The 22793-nt window shown below is 41.6% G+C and overlaps 1 protein-coding gene and 1 long non-coding RNA gene across 2 annotated transcripts in view; one reads left to right on the top strand and one right to left on the bottom strand.

Annotated features, from left to right (window-relative positions):
- The window catches only part of LOC117513658 (low-density lipoprotein receptor class A domain-containing protein 4-like), an 832720-nt gene that overhangs the window by 581695 nt on the left and 228232 nt on the right, over positions 1-22793 (top strand).
- LOC117513661 lies at positions 1887-22205 on the bottom strand. Its single transcript, XR_004561669.1, has 4 exons — positions 22138-22205; positions 6168-6176; positions 2938-2943; positions 1887-1901 (listed from the first exon to the last, which is right to left on the bottom strand). It is a non-coding gene; the product is annotated as an uncharacterized LOC117513661 (long non-coding RNA).

The following is a 22793-nucleotide window of genomic DNA, read 5'->3' as shown; positions in this document are numbered from 1 at the left end:
ACACCTAATTTCTGGACATATATGGTTTGATTTATTTATTTTTTTTTGGTATGTGCAGATGAAGTGGGTTGTTACTGACATCTGGTGAAAATTTTATGTCAGTAGTACCTTTAGAAATATATTTACTGAGACAAATGGTGAAATGTTCAATACTTATTTTACCTGCTATATCTGGAGGCTTTGTTTTGGACTTTAAGATATTTCACCAAAGCTAACTCATTTTGGAAATGGAGTTGTAACCCTCCTGTGTGGGCGTGCCTCTCAGAGCATGGTTGCCCAGGTGGACAATCAAACGTTTTGATGTCACTCTGAACTGCTAAGGTCACCTCAATCCAAAGAGGGTTTTCAACTGTGGTGCCTCTGTACAAGTACTGTGAATCACTGAACTAATATTTAGTTGTATAACCACTCTTTCTTAAAACTGCTTCACATTTGTGTTTCATGGACTCGAACACCTTTGGTCACCTGTGAACAGGTTTTCCAGTCCAGGACTAGTGGATGACATCCCACCGGTCCTCTACATTTCTTGGTTTTCCCTCAGAAACAGTATTTATGATGTCACCCCACAGGTTTTCTTTTGGATTAAGGTCCTGGGACTGGGGTGGCCACTCCATAACGTTAATTTTGTTGGTCTGGAATCAAGATGATGCTCACTTGCTGGTGTGTTTGGGGTCGTTGTCTTGTTGAAACACCCATTTAAGGGCATTTCCTCTTCTGCATGAGACAACATGAAGTCTTCAAGTACTCTGATGTGTTCAAACTGATCCATGGTCCATGGTATGAGATCAATAGACCCGACACCAGAGCATGAGAAACATCCCCATATCATGATGCTCCACCAGGCTTCACTGTCTTCACAGTGGACTGTGGCTTGAATTCAGTTTTTGGGGGTCATCTGACAAACTGTCTGTGGCTCCAAGACCCAGAAAGAACAGTCTGTCTTTCATCAGTCGATAAAATGTTGCTCCATTTCTCTTGAGATCAGTCAGTTTGTTCTTTGCCAAACTGTAACCTTTTCAGCACCTTTGTGGGGTCTCTTGTCCATAGTTTGTCTTCACATAGGCGTCTTCTGATTGTTACAGTACTCACAGGTATCTTTAGACCTTTGATCACCCTGGAGCTGATCACTGTCTGAGTCTACAGTAGTGTTCAGAATAACAGTAGTGCTATGTGACTAAAAAGACTAATCCAGGTTTTGAGTATATTTCTTATTGTTACATGGGAAACAAGGTATCAGTAGATTCAGTAGATTCTCACAAATCCAACAAGATCAAGCATTCATGATATGCACACTCTTAAGGCTATGAAATTGGGCTATTAGTAAAAAAAAAAAAAAGTAGAAACAGGGTGTTCACAATAATAGTAGCATCTGCTGTTGACGCTACAAACTTAAAACTATTATGTTCAAACTCCTTTTTTTAGCAATCCTGTGAATCACTAAACTAGTATTTAGTTGTATAACCACAGTTTTTCATGATTTCTTCACATCTGCGAGGCATTAATTTTGTTGGTTTGGAACCAAGATTTTGCGTGTGTACTAGTGTGCTTGGGGTCATTGTCTTGTTGAAACATCCATTTCAAGGGCATGTCCTCTTCAGCATAAGGCAACATGACCTTTTCAAGTATTTTGACATATGCAAACTGATCCATGATACCTGGTATGCGATATAGTAGGCCCAACACCATAGTAGGAGAAACATGCCCATATCATGATGCTTCCACCACCATGCTTCACTGTCTTCACTGTGAACTGTGGCTTGAATTGAGTTTGGGGGTCGTCTCACAAACTGTCTGTGGCCCTTGGACCCCAAAAGAACAATTTTACTCTCATCAGTCCACAAAATATTCCTCCATTTCTCTTTAGGCCAGTTGATGTGTTCTTTGGCAAATTGTAACCTCTTCTGCACATGTCTTTTATTTAACAGAGGGAGTTTGCGGGGGATTCTTGCAAATAAATTAGCTTCACACAGACATCTTCTAACCGTCACAGCACTTACAGGTAACTCCAGACTGTCTTTGATCATCCTGGAGCTGATCAATTGGTGAGCCTTTGCCATTCTGGTTATTCTTCTGTCCATTTTGATGGTTGTTTTCCGTTTTCTTTCACGCATCTGTTTTTTTTTTTGTCCATTTTAAAGCATTGGAGATCATTGTAGATGAACAGCCTATAATTTTTTGCACCTGCGTATAAGTTTTCCCCTCTCCAATCAACTTTTTAATCAAACTACGCTGTTCTTCCGAACAATGTCTTGAACGTCCAATTTTCCTCAGGCTTTCAAAGAGAAAAGCATGTTCAACAGGTGCTGGCTTCATCCTTAAATAGGGGACACCTGATTCACACCTGTTTGTTCCACAGAATTGACGAACTCACTGACTGAATGCCACACTACTATTATTGTGAACACCCCCTTTTCTACTTTTTTTTACTAATAGCCCAATTTCATAGCCTTAAGACTGTGCATATCATGAATGCTTGGTCTTGTTGGATTTGTGAGACTCTACTGAATCTACTGGTACCTTGTTTCCCATGTAACAATAAGAAATATACTCAAAACCTGGATTAATCTTTTTAGTCACATAGCACTACTATTATTCTGAACACTACTGTATGTGTCTGTTCTTTGATCCATTTGAATGATGGTTTTCTGTTTTCTTTCACGTCTTTCTGGTTTTATTGCCATTTTGAAGCATTTAAGATCATTTTATCTTAGCTGGTCTCATTTCCTGTACTTTATATGTTTTCTTCTCTACAACCAATTTTTAATCAAACTACGCTGTTCTTCTGAACAATGTCTGGAATGACCCATTTTACTCAGAAATGAATGACAACCAGCAGGAAAAACATTCACTATCTTCATCCTGAAATAAGAGTCACAGAAAGAAAAATGAAGACACTGATATTTTTTGAACAGGCTAATATTCAATCAATCAATCAACTTTTTTCTTATATAGCGCCAAATCACAACAAACAGTTGCCCCAAGGCGCTCCATATTGTAAGGCAAGGCCATACAATAATTATGAAAAACCCCAACGGTCAAAACGACCCCCTATGAGCAAGCACTTGGCAACAGTGGGAAGGAAAAACTCCCTTTTAACAGGAAGAAACCTCCAGCAGAACCAGGCTCAGGGAGGGGCAGTCTTCTGCTGAGACTGGTTGGGGCTGAGGGAAAAAAAACAGGAAAAAGACATGCCGTGAAGGGGGGCAGAGATCGATCACTAATGATTAAATGCAGAGTGATGCATACGGAGCAAAAAGAGAAAGAAACAGTGCATCATGGGAACCCCCCCACAATCTACGTCTAAAGCAGCATAACCAACGGATGGTCCAGGGTCACCCGATCCAGCCCTAACTATAAGCCTTAGCGAAAAGGAAAGTTTTAAGCCTAATCTTAAAAGTAGAGAGGGTATCTGTCTCCCTGATCTGAATTGGGAGCTGGTTCCACAGGAGAGGAGCCTGAAAGCTGAAGGCTCTGCCTCCCATTCTACTCTTACAAACCCTAGGAACTACAAGTAAGCCCGCAGTCTGAGAATGAAGCGCTCTAATGGGGTAATATGGTACTACGAGGTCCCTAAGATAAGATGGCACCTGATTATTCAAAACCTTATAAGTAAGAAGAAGAATTTTAAATTCTATTCTAGAATTAACAGGAAGCCAATGAAGAGAGGCCAACACGGGTGAGATATGCTCTCTCCTGCTAGTCCCCGTCAATACTCTAGCTGCAGCATTCTGAACCAACTGAAGGCTTTTTAGGGAACTTTTAGGACAACCTGATAATAATGAATTACAATAGTCCAGCCTAGAGGAAATAAATGCATGAATTAGTTTTTCAGCATCACTCTGAGACAAGACCTTTCTGATTTTAGAGATATTGCGTAAATGCAAAAAGGCAGTCCTACATATTTGTTTGATATGCGCTTTGAATGACATATCCTGATCAAAAATTACTCCAAGATTTCTCACAGTATTACTAGAGATCAGGAAAATGCCATCCAGAGTAACGATCTGGTTAGACACCATGCTTCTAAGATTTGTGGGGCCAAGTACAATAACTTCAGGTTTATCTGAGTTTAAAAGCAGGAAATTAGAGGTCATCCATGTCTTTATGTCTGTAAGACAATCCTGCGGTTTAGCTAATTGGTGTGTATCCTCTGGCTTCATGGATAGATAAAGCTGGGTATCATCTGCGTAACAATGAAAATTTAAGCAATACCGTCTAATAATACTGCCTAAGGGAAGCATGTATAAAGTGAATAAAATTGGTCCTAGCACAGAACCTTGTGGAACTCCATAATTAACTTTAGTCTGTGAAGAAGATTCCCCATTTACATGAACAAACTGTAATCTATTAGACAAATATGATTCAAACCACCGCAGCGCAGTGCCTTTAATACCTATGACATGCTCTAATCTCTGTAATAAAATTTTATGGTCAACAGTATCAAAAGCAGCACTGAGGTCCAACAGAACAAGCACAGAGATAAGTCCACTGTCCGAAGCCATAAGAAGATCATTTGTAACCTTCACTAATGCTGTTTCTGTACTATAATGAATTCTAAAACCTGACTGAAACTCTTCAAATAGACCATTCCTCTGCAGGTGATCAGTTAACTGTTTTACAACTACCCTCTCAAGAATCTTTGAGAGAAAAGGAAGGTTGGAAATTGGCCTATAATTAGCTAAGATAGCTGGGACAAGTGATGGCTTTTTAAGTAATGGTTTAATTACTGCCACCTTAAAGGCCTGTGGTACATAACCAACTAACAAAGATAGATTGATCATATTTAAGATTGAAGCATTAAATAATGGTAGGACTTCCTTGAGCAGCCTGGCAGGAATGGGGTCCAATAAACATGCCGATGGTTTGGACGAAGCAACCAATGAAAATAACTCAGACAGAACAACCAGAGAGAAAGAGTCTAACCAAATACCGGCATCACTGAAAGCAGCCAAAGATAACGATACATCTTTGGGATGGTTATGAGTAATTTTTTCTCTAATAGTCAAAATTTTGTTAGCAAAGAAAGTCATGAAGTCATTACTAGTTAAAGTTAATGGAATACTCAGCTCAATAGAGCTCTGACTCTGTGTCAGCCTAGCTACAGTGCTGAAAAGAAACCTGAGGTTATTCTTATTTTCTTCAATTAGTGATGAGTAGAAAGATGTCCTAGCTTTACGGAGGGCTTTTTTATAGAGCAACAAACTCTTTTTCCAGGCTAAGTGAAGATCTTCTAAATTAGTGAGACGCCATTTCCTCTCCAACTTACGGGTTATCTGCTTTAAGCTATGAGTTTGTGAGTTATACCACGGAGTCAGACACTTCTGATTTAAAGCTCTCTTTTTCAGAGGAGCTACAGCATCCAAAGTTGTCTTCAAAGAGGATGTAAAACTATTGACGAGATACTCTAACTCCCTTACAGAGTTTAGGTAGCTACTCTGCTCTGTGTTGGTATATGACATTAGAGAACATAACGAAGGAATCATATCCTTAAACCTAGTTACAGCGCTTTCTGAAAGACTTCTAGCGTAATGAAACTTATTCCCCACTGCAGGGTAGTCCATCAGGGTAAATGTAAATGTTATTAAAAAATGATCAGACAGAAGGGAGTTTTCAGGGAATACTGTTAAGTCTTCTATTTCCATACCATAAGTCAGAACAAGATCTAAGATATGATTAAAGTGGTGGGTGGACTCATTTACTTTTTGAGCAAAGCCGATAGAGTCTAATAATAGATTAAATGCAGTGTTGAGGCTGTCATTCTCAGCATCTGTGTGGATATTAAAATCGCCCACTATAATTATCTTATCTGAGCTAAGCACTAAGTCAGACAAAAGGTCTGAAAATTCACAGAGAAACTCACAGTAACGACCAGGTGGACGATAGATAATAACAAATAAAACTGTTTTTTGGGACTTCCAATTTGGATGGACAAGACTAAAAGACAAGCTTTCAAATGAATTAAAGCTCTGTCTGGGTTTTTGATTAATTAATAAGCTGAAATGGAAGATTGCTGCTAATCCTCCGACACGGCCCGTGCTACGAGCATTCTGACAGTTAGTGTGACTCGGGGGTGTTGACTCATTTAAACTAACATATTCATCCTGCTGTAACCAGGTTTCTGTTAGGCAGAATAAATCAATACGTTGATCAATTATTATATCATTTACCAACAGGGACTTAGAAGAGAGAGACCTAATGTTTAATAGACCACATTTAACTGTTTTAGTCTGTGGTGCAGTTGAAGGTGCTATATTATTTTTTCTTTTTGAATTTTTATGCTTAAATAGATTTTTGCTGGTTATTGGTAGTCTGGGAGCAGGCACCGTCTCTACGGGGATGGGGTAATGAGGGGATGGCAGGGGGAGAGAAGCTGCAGAGAGGTGTGTAAGACCACAGCTCTGCCTCCTGGTCCCAACGCTGCACAGTCACAGTTTGGAGGATCCAAGAAAATTGGCCAGATTTCTAGAAATGAGAGCTGCTCCATCTAAAGTGGGATGGATGCCGTCTCTCCTAACAAGACCAGGTTTTCCCCAGAAGCTTTGCCAATTGTCAATGAAGCCCACCTAATTTTTTGGACACCACTCAGACAGCCAGCAATTCAAGGAGAACATGCGGCTAAACATGTCACTCCCGGTCTGATTGGGGAGGGGCCCAGAGAAAACAACAGAGTCCGACATTGTTTTTGCAAAGTTACACACCGATTTAATGTTAATTTTAGTGACCTCCGATTGGCGTAACCGAGTGTCATTACTGCCGACGTGAATTACAATCTTACCAAATTTACGCTTAGCCTTAGCCAGCAATTTCAAATGTCCTTCGATGTCGCCTGCTCTGGCCCCAGGAAGACAATTGATATTGTCTTCCGGGGGATATTCCAGGAATATTCTTTTTAGACTTAGACTTTTTTTTATTGTCATTGCACAAAAACACAACAGTGAGTCTGGCAATGAAATGTCATTGCTTGGCTACCGGAGTACACAGCAAAAACTGGAACAAGTTATGAATACCTATGAAATGTGTGTGTGTGTGTGTGTGTGTGTGTGTGTGTATAAGTATTTGAACACTCTGCGATTTTGCAAGTTCTCCCACTTAGAAATCATGGAGGGGTCTGAAATTTTCATCTTAGGTGCATGTCCACTGTGAGAGACATAATCTAAAAAATAAAAAAAAAAATCCGGAAATCATAATGTATGATTTTTTAATAATTTATTTGCATGTTACTGCTGCAAATAAGTATTTGAACACCTACCAACCAGCAAGAATTCTGGCTCTCAAAGACCTGTTATTTTTTTTCTTTAAGAAGCACTCTTTACCTGTATTAATTGCACCTGTTTGAACTTGATACCTGTATAAAAGACACCTATTCACACACTCAATCAATCACACTCCAACCTGTCCACCATAACCAAGACCAAAGAGCTGTCTAAGGACACCAGGGACACAACTGTAGACCTGCACAAGGCTGGGATGGATTACAGGACAACAGGCAAGCAGCTTAGTAGAAGACAACAACTGTTATGATTATTTATTAGAAAGTGGAAGAAACACAAGATGACTGTCAGTCTCCCTCGGTCTGGGATTCCATGCAAGATCTCACTTTGTGGGGTAAGGATGATTTTGAGAAAGCTCAGAACTACACCTGGTCAATGACCTGAAGAGACTGGGACCACAGTCACAAAGATTACATTAGTAACACTTGATGCTGTCATGGTTTAAAATCTTGCAGGGCAGCAAGGTCCCCCTGCTCAAGCCAGCACATGTCCAGGCCCGTTTGAAGTTCACCAGTGACCATCTGAATGATCCAGAGGAGGCATGGGAGAAGGTCATGTGGTCAGATAAGACCAGAATAGAGCTTTTTGGAATCAACTCCACTTCCCATGTTTAGAGGATGAGAACAACCCCAAGAAAACCATCCCAACTGTGAAGCATGGGTGTGGAAACATCATACTCTGGGGGTGCTCTTCTGCAAAGGGGACAGGACAACTGCACCGTATTGAAGGGAGGATGGATGGGGTCATGTATTGCGAGATTTTGGCAAACAACCTCCTTCCCTCAGTAAGACCATTGAAGATGGGTCATGGCTGGGTTGTCCAGCATGACAATGACCCCAAACACACAGCCAGGGCAGCTAAGGAGGGGCTCCGTAAGAAGCATTTCAAGGTCCTGGAGTGGCCTGGCCAGTCTTCAGACCTGAACTCAATAGAAAATCTTTGGAGGGAGCTGAAACTCCAAACCTGAAAGATTTGGAGAAGATCTGTATGGAGGAGTGGAGCAAAATCCCTGCTGCAGTGTGTGCAAACCTGGTGAAAAACTACAGGAAACGTTTGACCTCTGTAATTGCAAACAAAGGCTACTGTACCAAATATTAACATTGATTTTCAAATCAGTGTTCAAATACTTATTTGCAGCAGTAACATACAAATAGGTGATTAAAAAACTCATACATTGTGATTTCTAGATTTATTTATTTTTTTTAGATTATGTCTCTCACAGTGGACATGCACCTCAGATTAAAATTTCAGACCCCTCCATGATTTCTAAGTGGGAGAACTTGAAAAATCACAGTTGTTCAAATACCTATTTTCCTCACTGTGTCTGGAATATTGCACAGATAGTTTTGCACTCAAGTTTTCTTAAAACAGTACCAACAGTCCAGAGAAGTGCAGGGGAGTGGGGTTAAGTGGCATTTAACAGTCTGATGGCCAGTGGAAAATAACTGTTTTTGAATCTGGCTGTTCTGCAACACATGCTGCGGAACCTCTGGTGAGCTCTGGGTAGGCATCGCCTGTGGGCAATGTCTTGGATGGGTGGAGTCCCAATGATCTTCTCCGCTGTCCTGACCACTCTCTGCAAGGACTTCCAGTCTGAAGCCTTACAGCTCCCAGACCAGACGGAGATGCAGCTGGTCAGCAGGCTCTCGATGGTCCCTCTATAGAAGGTGGGGAGGAGGCAAGGGGGGAAGGAGGCTCTTCTCATCCGTTGCAGGAAATGCAGACACTGCTGAGCTCTCTTTGCCAGGGAGGTGGTGTGAAGTGACCAGCTGAGGTTATCTGTAATGTGCACCCACAGGAACTTGGTGCTGCTGACAACCTCCACCGCTGTGTCATTGATGAGGAGTGGTGTGTGGCTGGGTCGGGATCTCTGTAAAGTAATGACATATTTGATAAACTTTTCATCATGTTTTGATTTGGACAGTGGTGGGCACACTTCCGATAATCCGATAACAGATAATTATCGAAGATAATGTTTTCATTATCGGATTATCTTTTTAGATAACTTTAAAAACCATTATCGGACTAATTCTCTTCCGATAAATTGTGGTCCGATAACTTAGATTGATAACATAGTAAACCAAGCTGAACAGTAAAAAGCATTTTTAAAATTTACATTCAGTTGAGACTTACCTGTTAAAAGTTTCCTAAAAGATATATAGTTTTACTCACTGCAAACAAAAGAGAGCAGCTTTCAGGAAAAAACACTCTATCCTCTGCAGGCAAAAAAGAACTGGTCACCAAAAAAATAAATAATTTTCTTTAACACCATACTGACATAATGGCAATATCACCCAAGTCATACAGAGGCATACATTTTTAACTTATGGTTCAAATTTTAACCAAACTAATTTTGGACAAGTTATTTAAAATTACTGTCATGTCTGAAGTTTTATAAAGTGAAAATATCAGATATATGTTTAAGTTTTAAAGTAATGTGCTAATTTTTAAGGTTTTGTGAGCACATGCTGTGCTCAGCAGTGCATTATGGGTAGGATAGGGTAATCTCAGTAGTTCACGACAGGACAAATGCATTTCAGACACTCTGTTCAGGCTCCACAGCCAGCAGCATTAAACTCTAGTGCCTAAAACTCTCGTGAATATATAGACGTTATTGTATTTGCGTTTGTTAAATTCCACGCATCTTAAATGTAGCAGACACGGATTTTCTGGAATTTTGTTTTGCCAAGTTTTCAAGGCCTCTACTGCCATCTACTGGCCAGTAGTGTTCATGGCAGTATTCACCCTAAGTACTAAGCATCTGGGCACCAGTAGATGGCAGTGTTCTATTTATTTTGACCCGGTTAGATGGTTGTCAAATCAACTTTTTGGCTTTGCAAATGGCTTTCTTTTTTACAAATTAAGTTTAAAAATAAAACAAAATAACAGCAACAACAACAACAACAAAAAAACATTACAAGACAGCTCTGCGGTGTTTGCACAGGCACAGTGCGAGCGGTTGGACGCTTGTTGCTCTTCAGCAGCAGGAGGTGGTCGTGAGATGTTAAACGCAGCTTGTTACTCCATGTACACTACATGATGCAGGAGATCATAAAACGTGCGCACGACACTAATAAAACTTGCGCACATTCTCTCCACATGCAAACATTTTGCAATGACACTTTCAGGGCTCCGTAAAAATGCCTATTTTACTAATAAAAATGGAATATTTTACAAAAGCACATTTATCTTTAAACACCAACGACACACGTCACATCAACGTGTTGGTTTACATAAGGAATGACTGAACCAATCAGTGTTTAGCAGAGGCACTTTTACCCAGAATCCTTTGCGATCAGTCTTTTTGTTATAAAACCTCAGAATTAGTGCATTATTCAACATTAAAAGATATATGTTATATTTTAACTTTGTACAAATGACAGAATTGACATTAATGGAGTTATTCTATCAGTATTTACACAAAACCGTAAGTTGGTATGACTTTATTTTTCAAGACCTCCGCCTGACCGGAGCATTGTGATTGGTAGACAGCTCGCTTTGTAGCTGCTCTCAGGCTGGGGCTGGGGCTGGGGCTGGGGCTGGGGCTGGGGCTGGGGCTGGGGCTGGGGCTGGGGCTGGGCTGGGGCTGGGGCTTCGGCTTCGGCTTCGGCTTCGGCTTCCAGCAAGGAGCAGCATGTTCAAGCATTGGCTCATTATTTGGGTCGCTTTTGATGCTTTCAAAAGCAATCGTGGTGTTAAAAGTCAAATTCAGCTTCTTAGTAGTTGCAAATGTACCAGAAACAATACTGGAATTTATCGGTTATGTGTAACTTCCGATACATTTTAGGGTGGTTTATTGGTTTATCTTTATAAAAGATAACTTTTCAGTTATCTGATTATCTGTTATCGAAGTTAAAATTTTTGGTTATCTGTGCCCACCACTGGATTTGGAATAGAATGTGCAGTGTTCACAATGCATTTGCGTGTGTGGAAATAAAAACTAGTTGAAGGATTTTGAGTTTTTAACTTTCTTTTTTAAACACACTGCTCTTATTTTGAACACAACTGTAAGTGGCACAAAGATTTTATGAGATCCAAAGTGTTTTTTTTTTTTTTTGTTTGTTTTTTTTTGCTGATACCAAGACCAGATACTCTTAGATTTTGGTTTATTGTTCGTTTAAACATTTGATTTTGAGTCTGTTTTCAGATCTGATTGGGTAAACCATGTTTTCGTTCCAGTTACATCACTGTCAGCTGCTCCCACACCTGCCACTATTTCAAAAAAAATATTTTCCATGAGAGATTTGAGGAAAGTTTCCACCTGTCCCCTTTTTGAGTTGTACTTGGGAGCAGAAAAGGTCAGACAGAAATGTCATCACCACAGTGTATACTACTCACGGTCACCTTTGAGCTTTGTATGATGTCCCCAGCAGCTTTTGTCTTTCACTGTCAGAGTATCACGCGACAAAAAGAAAAATGAGACTTTGTCCACATATTCTAGACATCTGGACTACAGACATTATGTCAGACTAATGACCAAGTTCATCAAGTAAGATCAGGACTGTGAGCATGCGCTGGTGCCACATGTTGAAGCATCCATCACACAGGTCCTAGAAGGCAACCAACCAGGCACACAACCGGCCCATCCTCACCTCTTGAAAGTAACCATCCATCTGCAGCAGCCAGGTGAAATGTGGCCATGTCCTGGGCCAAGCAGACTCTCCCTCACACTGCAAGTGATACACCTCAGTTTAGTCTCCCTAAATAACCATTCAATTAGCACAGTACTAAGGATCCTCCAATGAGAACTACTACCAAAGACCTAACCCACCATCCCCTTAGGTTACTGGTTAAGCCTCGGTCCCACCGAATAATAAGCCATGACTAATGAGCCACGCATGGGTGTGTGTGTGTGTGCCTCTCTGTACCTCACATGTGCCAAGTATTAGCCTCTAGTGAGCCACGGCTGACCTGTCATTTGAGCCCCATCCAGCCTCGAATCGCTCATGTCGCCCCATATGCTCCATAGTTTTCAATTCACAACATCCATTCAAGATGTTGTCACATTTTTTAAACACAATTCAAAAATAGACGCTCCTGCACAGTCCGGTCAGTGTGCGCTATGCACCAGGCTGCTGTTTATCTGTGTTCCAGAGTCATTAAACGTACCAGACCAGCTAGAACCGAGCCATGGGTTCCTTGACAGTCGCCTCTGCGCTTCCTCTCGCTGGTTTTATTTTGTTTCAACACCGTGATGCAACTTTTAACTTTGTGTTCATCCGTTAATGTCTGCAAAACCGATCTTTTGCGCGCGCTGGCGTTCTGCGTTCCTGGAAAGTCGCCTCTGCGCTGCTTCTCGCTGGCTTCCTTTCCATCTGCGGCTTTGCTGGTTTTATTTCTTCCGCGACTTTAAACACACCTCATGATCCAACTTTTAACTTTGTGTTCATCCGTTATTGACTGCAAAACCATTCTTTTGCAAGCTGGCGTTCTGCCTAAATGCTCATTTTGAGTGCGAGTCATTGTGTCAGTGCGAACACACAGCAGAGCTCATCTGATCCATTAACAAGATATTAAATCTATCATAAACATACTTTTACAGCTGATTATATAGAAGGAATGAAAATGCAACTGTTTTACCAAGCTATTACATTAAAAACATTACAAATAATTAAGCTGCTTCAAATACGTTCTCCCCTCAGTGCACGAAAGAGAGAGAGAGGAAAAAAGGGTCCAGGTGAAACGATCCTCTGTGATTCCAGAAGTGATTTGAGGTGTTTTCAACATCCAAGCTTTGACAGAAAATGAGTAATCCGCTACAAAATAATTAATTTATATACAGCATCTGGCGTACAAAGCAGGTGGAATTGTAGTGCGCGAGAGGGCGGAGCCTGTCAAAAATAGCCTCCAGGTCCTCGTAGCTGCCAGGCGCTCAGATAATGGATGTTTAGAGCCTAGTCCTCACACAACATGCCTCTAAAATCCTCGTACCTCGTTCACAAACAGCCCCATGCTGTTGCTGCTAAATTTTGAACTTCTTGAAATTAGCGTCACACTCAGAGATGAGCCTCGTTAGCCAAATATTCTGCCTCTCAGAGCCACTATTCTCCCACATTTGTTGAATACGTCCTCAGATACCAAAAATGTTTGCTGCGTGGGCTCATTTTTCACTCTTCATTATTTGGTGGGACCATGGCTTATAGTGAGGAACATATAGTGAGACAAGAACCGCCAGGACCCTAAAGACTTGGTTCTGTGTTCTCTTGCTAATATAACAGCATCATTATATAGCTTTGTCTATTAACTGCACAACTGCATAAGCTCTTCCCAAGGATCCCCCAATGTTAAAGGCCGAGGACCCAATTAGAAAAGGAGGATATTGTAGGTTACAAGAACATTTTAAAGTATCCCCATGCATATTCTTTTTCCTTTCCTTAACCAATACAACACTGATTCTGGGACTTTGAACATTCCCAAAAGTTAGTCATTAACTCCAACCATCTCAGTATTACATTGAGAAATCATACTGTATTTTCTACCGAACCATAAGGAACACTACTACCAGATTTTGAATGTATCGTCTCATGTGATGCTGGCCTAAAGTAAGTCAGTAAGGGTGAGAAATACATATTAACAATAAAATAAAAGTACACAATGAATACATGAAAACGGAGGCTTGGTATGTACAGATGACTCAAATGCCTGAAGGCGTTAGGATAAAATAGCCTCATGTTTTCATGAAGACACCAGTGAACGTGATTCGTAAATTTTTCATCACTGTGATCCAGTTGTCATTGCTGTTGTGCGTATCTGTAACGTAATAATGCCACGAAAGCTCGACAAAGGCCTAAAAGAAAAACAAGATGCCAGTACACTTAGCCAAAGTCTCACACTCAGGAGATATTTAGGCCGCTCTGTGTTCCTTCCCCATCATTTAAATGGGGCTTTCAGACTCTTTTAACAACCTGAGCAGGTTTTCAGATGTGGATTGCTGCCACCTTTAGCCGAGGTCAGGCTCTATCTGAAAGGCCACATTATACGCTGATGAAGTGCCTTTAAGGTGGTCTGTCCGCACTAACACAGACCTCCTCGTGCTCTACCTTGTCCCGCTCAGTTCTGCCTGCACTGAGCAGAGTGATAAAAGGGTTCTGCGCCACTCACCGGGCTGCAGAGGGCTCCAGATTCATTACCTGACCTGTGCCGCTGACTGGGACACCATTGACTCTGACGTCTCTGTAATGCTCCGACATAAAGAAGTAGATAGATGACTGGGCGGAGAGAAAGAGGAGGTAGATAAATGAAAGTGCAAAAGAAAGGGAGATAGGGTTATAGAGAGGTGAAGAAAGGAAAGAATGAAGAGAACCGAGAAAATGATAAGTCACTTTACACAAACCTTTGAAATGTCCACCAAAAAATAAACATAAAAAAAAAATGCAAATCCAGTGTTTTTGCCAGTTTGAAGTAGATTCTTTGTTCATTCCTCAAAGATGTAGGTGGTCATCGTCTGATTGAACCCGAGTCAACTGGTTTTAGTACCTCCAGAAAGTGCAGGAATATCCATCAAAAGTAAAACATATCTAAAGCTGAACAGACTCGTATTCAAGATTCTAATGTTATAATCAGGTTTGAGCCTAAACGCACGACAAAGACATGGCAGGATTTAAACTTCATCTGCAGCTGTAAACAGGCATCGCAACAGTAAATATCCACCCCGTGTATGCCTTGTTAGACAACAGTGTGAAGGAATATGCAGATAAAGAGCTGACCTGCCAATACGTAGACCCGGGTTCGAATCCCGTTCATGCTACTTCTATGTGCTGTTGGACAAGACACAATCTGCATTGTTCCAGTCCACTCTGCTGTAAAAATGAGTACCAACTTTGGCTGGGGAAATAACCTGCATCAGACTGGCGTCCTGTCCAGGGCAGTAGTAGCCGCTCATATGCTTCATGCTACGGAATCCGGAGATAAGCACCAACACCAACAGGCCTCAGAGCCTATATTGGACTTATTTCTAATACTCGAGGCTTCTGACACTTTTGACACTCAAAGATCTCCTGCCAAGCAGCCAACTACAAAAGGACGTCATCGTCTTCAAGACGCATGAACCATGAAATTCACTGTGATTCCTGCTTGAAATTGCTCCCTTTGCTCATGTCCATCAGCCATTGTATGAAGCAAAACGCTGAAATCTTTTCTGAAGTCTAACGCTGTTAACAACTCAAACAAGCAAAATTTACCATAATGCATTTCCCCTTACCATGTGTATTTCAGGAAATCACATTGGACTCTGTTGGTCATGGGGCTTGAAAATGACAAGAGGTCCCTGTCTGTCTTTAAAGGCCCCTTCACACATAGTAGGAATAAGTACAACTCAGGGTGACTCACGGCAGAACAGCTTGTATGAGTGAACCACAAAAACATTGAGCCGACGGGCAGGTGTGCACGATGCCGCTGCAACGGTTTGTGCATGCGGGAACACAGTGCGAGCAGCTGTGCCATGTGGTTACATATCGCACAGCTGCTTGCACTGTGTACTATGAAAATAAAAATTTCATGCCACCCATGGGATTCAAACCTGCACTTTCCAAAAGCTCTGAATGCCAGTCAGAAACTTTACCACTGAGCGACCATCGCTGTCCTATGAAAGGTGTGAGAAAGTGCCTGATATCAAGAAGGACATGGGCATATTTACAAAAAAATAAAACCACACACCATATAAAAACACCGCATTTTATGAATCCCCTCTTATCAAGCGGACAATACAAGTATGATCCGTCTATTCCTCTGTAGATGACCCATGGTCACAGACGTGCAGTCATGAAATGACATGTATGAGAAGCAGAGTGCACTTATCATGTCCACATCTGCTGGCGGGTGTGTCCCGTCCGACATGCATGTCTTGTGGACGGTGCACCGCAGAACAGACACCGCATCATGTGGAACAGAGCTCACGTAGATGACGTGACATTCAGATCGCCTGCTGCGTATTATGATCTGACAGGCCAGATCACCTGGGGCAGTATGTGAATGTGCCCATTGCAGCAGCGATATTTTTTTATTTATGTCCACGTGATGACAGCAAGCAGACATGTCCGTCCAAACACGGTACATGTTCCCCAGCCGTGATGTCCGATCCACAGATCCCACAGCCGCTCCTGTGGGTGGACATACCACCTGTCAGTTCAGCACAAAAACCAATGTGTCACTGTGTCTGTTTGCAAAGCCACACCTCGTGGGGCACTTAGAACAAATTTCACATTCAGCTCGGACAGTGATCGTCTGCTGACTGTTGTTGTATTAACAGTATGAATGGCCACACATTTTCTCAGTGCCATGTGAGCGGTGTTAGATGTTTGTGCGTGTCAGCTGGAATTTGGGCCGACACCTGCCGCGAGAGGGTTCAGTGGGCTCTCACAGCGCACACTCTGTCTTTCAGCCACTGGTGTGCGCAAATAGTTGTAGCAATAGGTGTACGAGGCGTTAGAGGCAGCTACGATTTATACATATTGCATACGATTCCTGCTTCATGTGCACTTCATGCGCAATTCGACCAAATTCGCACTATGTGTGAAGGGACACACATAGGACACACTCAGTCTTAATGTGTCATCTTTTATTTACCCACTTTTATTCTCTGGCTTTAGCTCTGCATGAGTTGTATGGTCCTCTGTTGTCTTTGGCCCAGTGTTTTATTTATTGTTTTATTGTTTTTATGTTTATTTATTTATAGTATCTGAGTGGGTTTATTGTTTTGTATAGTTGTTTAATCATTTTATGTGCAGCACCTTGGAAACTGTTCTGTTTTTTAAATGTGCTATATAAATAAAGTGGATTGGATTGGATTGGATCTTCTTGGAGAATTTCATTGAAAGAAATTTTCATATCTGCTCCCAGGTGGCACCCTGGGCAACTAACTAGGTTGTCTGTGCCAAGAATGGCCCAGGTTCTATCCTTAGTTTATGGAACTCAAATCCTTACAATATTTGTGGTGAAGGATATTTTGTAATGCCTTGCAGTCACGATGATGACACAAGATCAGGCAAAACTAAAGGTGGTGAAATGGTAAAGACTATAAAATGAAGATCTGCATTTCCACCAAAATGACTTCCTGTTATTCCACTTAAAATTCCAGTGAGAGCTCTCCAACATCTTGCTTGGGACTCAGCTAGGGGCGGTTGCATCTCCTCCTCTCTCCTCTGTCTCTGCTCCAACCTTCAAGTCCCTACTTCACTGGACTGTGAATTCTTCAAACTATATTGGATTAACCATGGAATTGATCAGCTGGTCTGTGAACGCTATTGACACCATTTTTTCAACAAGGTAATCAGGGCTGTGGGACCCTGCGTGCCAGATGGAACCTACCCTGCGGCTATGTTCTCAACGCTTGGGAGAAATGGCGTGTTGCATGCTTGGTACCACTTTGTGTGAATGACGTTGAAGATTATTTATATTTGGTTTTATCGTGGGAGGGCTGGTACTATTGGTTTATGTGCTGCCCTGACCTACCGGAGAATTGGCAAGACGGCTGCTACCAGAACAACGATCCCTCACCTGTCTGTCACGACTAAGAGTTGGGCAAAGCGATACATTCTCAGACTGCGTTAACCCTTGAACTCAGACGTAAGTTGGATAACATCTCGGAGCAAATGTACGCCAAAGGTGTCGGAGACCAGGGAATACTCATAAATTGGATTTGATTGGTCAGTGGAGCTGCAAATGTGTTTTCTATGCTCAACCCTAAACATGGCAGGCTTATCAGCCTCCAAAGGTCAAAACGCCCGCTGTTTTCCTCCAGAAGAATTTCTACGGCCTTGGTGAACCATTTGGCTGCCCTCTTTATCTTCTGCCCTCCCCGACAGTCTGATGCTGTCAAGGCACCTCCAGATGTTATGCACACACTGACAGAAAACTGATACAAACTCATCTGACTGATACAAACTCATCTCACCTGCACTCATGACGCACGTCCCATCTCTCCCCCTCACCTCTACCCCCCCCCTTGCCTCCGCCCCTGCCGCTCCCCCTGAGCTCGTGGCTGCGCAGGACACTGCTACGCCCCCCCCCCACACACACACACATTCACATTGCCTCAATTCGGATGATGGACTGTCTTAAAATTTTGCGTACATAAACAATCAAATGTATAAGTATGGTTGTTCTAATTCTGATGTGTGCCATTATTACGTTCAACTTGTAATAATTGTGGATTAATTGTTTTTTTGTCTGAGGCAATTGGGTGTGAAGAAATTTTGTTGCACTTGTTGTAATGACAATAAATCTATCAATCAACACTGAGCGAGCTGATGGCAGCATTCCACTGAGTCTCCAGTGTAAACATACACAATACACATGAACTACATAGTTTGACATGTGAATGTCATGTTTCTGGATCTGTGGTGTTGAGGTAAACTTGTGACAATCCCTCGGTGGCGAGGAAGATCGTCTCTTGAATTAATCTAGAGATACCTGTGTGTGGCTTTGTTTAACGTGGGAATGTTGTTGCATATTGACAAACAGCCTTAGCGTGGTCTGATTGCAAATTGGGCTCAGAGGGCCTACATCCACCTTCATCCACATTCACAGCCATTGGGTGACAAGCCATCAGCTCCTCCACCAAATCTGCCATTGAGGACTTCTTGTTTCACCCAAGTCCCTTTAGCCATCTCGTGTTCAGGGTTCCTGATGGGCCTTCATGGTTACCATAGCAGCCACGGGGCACACAATGTCCCCACCACATTTCACCCCAACAGGCAATCTCCTGCTTGATCTGTTACTGAGGTGTCAAGGTGCAGATGAGGGGTTGGATTGAGGCAAAAGACCCTTTCTCCCTGAGGCAAGCTATCTAGTGGATGATAGGCATAAATCAAAATAAATATAAAATAGTTAAGCTATCAAATTTACAAATATTTACAATTTATGATGATTTATTTAATTAATTTAAAGCCTGATTCATGCAGCTGCACTCTGTAACTCAGTGTCATGCAATGACGTGTGTGACAGTTTTAAAGATCTCCCTCTCTGGATTTTGCTTTATTCTGGATTAATTTGACCCTCAACAAGCTTTTCGTTCTTCAATCATCACCTCCAAATCAAAGGTAAGCTGTACAATTTCCTCTTTACCGACTTTGTGCTGTAAATGTGCAGACTTTTGTGATCCATTTGTAATCAGCGTGCACTGCAAAAACTACTAAAATATGATAGCAGATGAACCAGTGAAACCAGAAAAGTGTCAAATCACAGCCTTTTGTGTCTGTTTTAACCGATGCATGTCCCTGCTGCGGGTCCGAGTCTGAGCACGGTGTGAAAAAAATAAGTGGTCAGTTTTAATCGCAGAAATGACTCCTCTCCCACTTTCTTCAAATCGCAGAGTGTCAGAGCACTGAACTTTTTGTACCTCTGTTACTGTGCACATCCAGACTGCACGGGGTTTTTAATGGAAGTACATTGCGATCAGACGGGACATTTTATCCGATGTGAGCGAAATATCCGTTATACAAAATCCGTCCTAAAATCTGTTATATACATTGTTTATTACATGGAAATAATACAAAAACTTTGGGACTTTTTTGTCCGCTGACTGTGATCTGGTTTATACGATGACGAGGTGAGTTTTACATGGGGCTGAACAATAAATTTACCTTGCAAAACTTTGCTGATGACGGCTTCCATCCCACGTGGCTGACTTTATTTTCCCAAATTTTTCTTCTGTTTGGATCTGAAGGGAATCTGTACATCTTGAAGCCCCTGTTGTGTGTGTTCGTGCCTCCAAATGCACAACAACCCGGTATTTTCAGCGAATAAATAAATAAAATAGCTGGATTTACATGCAGACACATTAACAGTGAATGCTATTTTGAACCCAAGATGGCACCAGGAGTCACGTGACTGTTTTTTTTTTTTTTTTCGACTCGTCATGTTGCCACTCTCTCAATTAAGGCACTCTAGTCCCATTGAGATCAAGATTTTTTTGCAAGGGAGACCTGGGCAATTATTAAGTTTCCAATTCACCTAACCTGCATGTCTTTAAATGTGGGAGGAAGCCGGACCACCTGGAGGAAACTCACGCGAACACAGCTAGAACATGCAAACTCCACACAGGAAGGCCACAGGTGGGAATCGATACCATGACCTTCTTGCTGTGAGGCAACAGTGCTAACCACTATTCCACCGTGCTGCCCACAAATAACTCATCCCATCTGCACAAAGTGGTGTTAATTAGTGAAATCACCTGCTGGACTCAGTGGTTTCAATGAAATCCTGCACCCTCTTGGCCCTTTCTGGAATCCTTTGGACACCACCGCTGTAGGTTGTTCTGATGCTTGACTTGCTCTCCTCTGCTTCATTTCAATTTCAATTTATTTGCTAAGAGGCACAACGTGCATTAATGAACATTTTCTTGATAGAAGAAATACAAATAAAAATGTAAATGTACACAATTGCAGCCATAGGCTGGTTTCCATTGTCAGTCCCCTTGTCAGATGGCACAGGCAAAATCCTAAAATAATAATGTGTTCATGTGTTCAGGACCGGACGTCTGGCTATGAGGTATGTGCAGATTAACTTGTAATAGTTACTAGTTAATCCTCAAAAGTTCAATGGTTCAAACACCACAACATCTCCACTGGTCGGAAGTTCAGGGTACCAGCTTGTAAAATCAAACATTACAAAAACGTATAGTTTCTTTTACCTTGTTTTTATAAACAGCACATTTTGATCCTTGGGCTTGGTATGATATGCTTTTAAGCTTTTATCTAATGATGTTTTCACTCATCTTGCGCTTTTTATCTTGGGGTCATCCTTTGTTGTTCTTTTAGCCTTAGCACTGTCGTCACTTTGTCTTGTTCTGTGTGTTTACAAAATGAGATGACTCACTCACTGCAAACCAAATTTACCCAATGGTATAATAAATTTGAATCTTTTATTACACCTAATTTCTGGACATATATGGTTTGATTTATTTATTTTTTTTTGGTATGTGCAGATGAAGTGGGTTGTTATGACATCTGGTGAAAATTTTATGTCAGTAGTACCTTAGAAATATATTTACTGAGACAAATGGTGAAATGTTCAATACTTATTTTACCTGCTATATCTGGGAGCTTTGTTTTGGACTTTAAGATATTTCACCAAAGCTAACTCATTTTGGAAATGGAGTTGTAACCCTCCTGTGTGGGCGTGCCTCTCAGAGCATGGTTGCCCAGGGGACAATCAAACGTTTTGATGTCACTCTGAACTGCTAAGGTCATCATCCAAAAGGGTTTTCAACTGTGGTGCCTCTGTACAAGTACTGTGAATCACTGAACTAATATTTAGTTGTATAACCACTCTTTCTTAAAACTGCTTCACATTTGTGTTTCATGGACTCGAACACCTTTGGTCACTGTGAACAGGTTTCCAGTCCAGGACTAGTGGATGACATCCCACCGGTCCTCTACATTTCTTGGTTTTCCTCAGAAACAGTATTTATGATGTCACCCCACAGGTTTTTTTTGGATTAAGGTCCTGGGACTGGGGTGGCCACTCCATAACGTTAATTTTGTTGGTCTGGAATCAAGATGATGCTCACTTGCTGGTTGTTTGGGGTCGTTGTCTTGTTGAACACCCATTTAAGGGCATTTCCTCTTCTGCATGAGACAACATGAAGTCTTCAATACTCTGATGTGTTCAAACTGATCCATGGTCCATGGTATGAGATCAAGACCCGACACCAGAGCATGAGAAACATCCCCATATCATGACTCCACCAGGCTTCACTGTCTTCACAGTGGACTGTGGCTTGAATTCAGTTTTGGGGGTCATCTGACAACTGTCTGTGGCTCCAAGACCCAGAAAGAACAGTCTGTCTTCATCAGTCGATAAAATGTGCTCCATTTTCTCTTGAGATCATCAGTTTGTTCTTTGCCAAACTGTAACTTTTCAGCACCTTTGTGGGGTCTCTTGTCCATAGTTTGTCTTCACATAGGCGTCTTCTGATTGTTACAGTACCACAGGTATCTTTAGACCTTTGATCACCCTGGAGCTGATCACTGTCTGAGTCTACAGTAGTGTTCAGAATAACAGTAGTGCTATGTGACTAAAAGACTAATCCGGTTTTGAGTATATTCTTATTGTTACATGGGAAACAAGGTATCAGTAGATTCAGTAGATTCTCACAAATCCAACAAGATCAAGCATTCATGATATGCACACTCTTAAGGCTATGAAATTGGGCTATTAGTAAAAAAAAAAAAAGTAGAAACAGGGTGTCACAATAATAGTAGCATCTGCTGTTGACCTACAAACTTAAACTATTATGTTCAAACTCCTTTTTTTAGCAATCCTGTGAATCACTAAACTGTATTTAGTTGTATAACCACAGTTTTTCATGATTTCTTCACATCTGCGAGGCATTAATTTTGTTGTTTGGAACCAAGATTTTGCGTGTGTACTAGTGTGCTTGGGGTCATTGTCTTGTTGAAACATCCATTTCAAGGGCATGTCCTCTTCAGCATAAGGCAACATGACCTTTTCAAGTATTTTGACATATGCAAACTGATCCATGATACCTGGTATGGCGATATAGTAGGCCAACACCATAGT

The sequence above is a fragment of the Thalassophryne amazonica genome, chromosome 7 (assembly GCF_902500255.1).
Source record: "Thalassophryne amazonica chromosome 7, fThaAma1.1, whole genome shotgun sequence".
NCBI classification, from domain to species: Eukaryota; Metazoa; Chordata; class Actinopteri; order Batrachoidiformes; family Batrachoididae; genus Thalassophryne; species Thalassophryne amazonica.
This window is presented reverse-complemented; position numbering and strand designations above follow the sequence as displayed.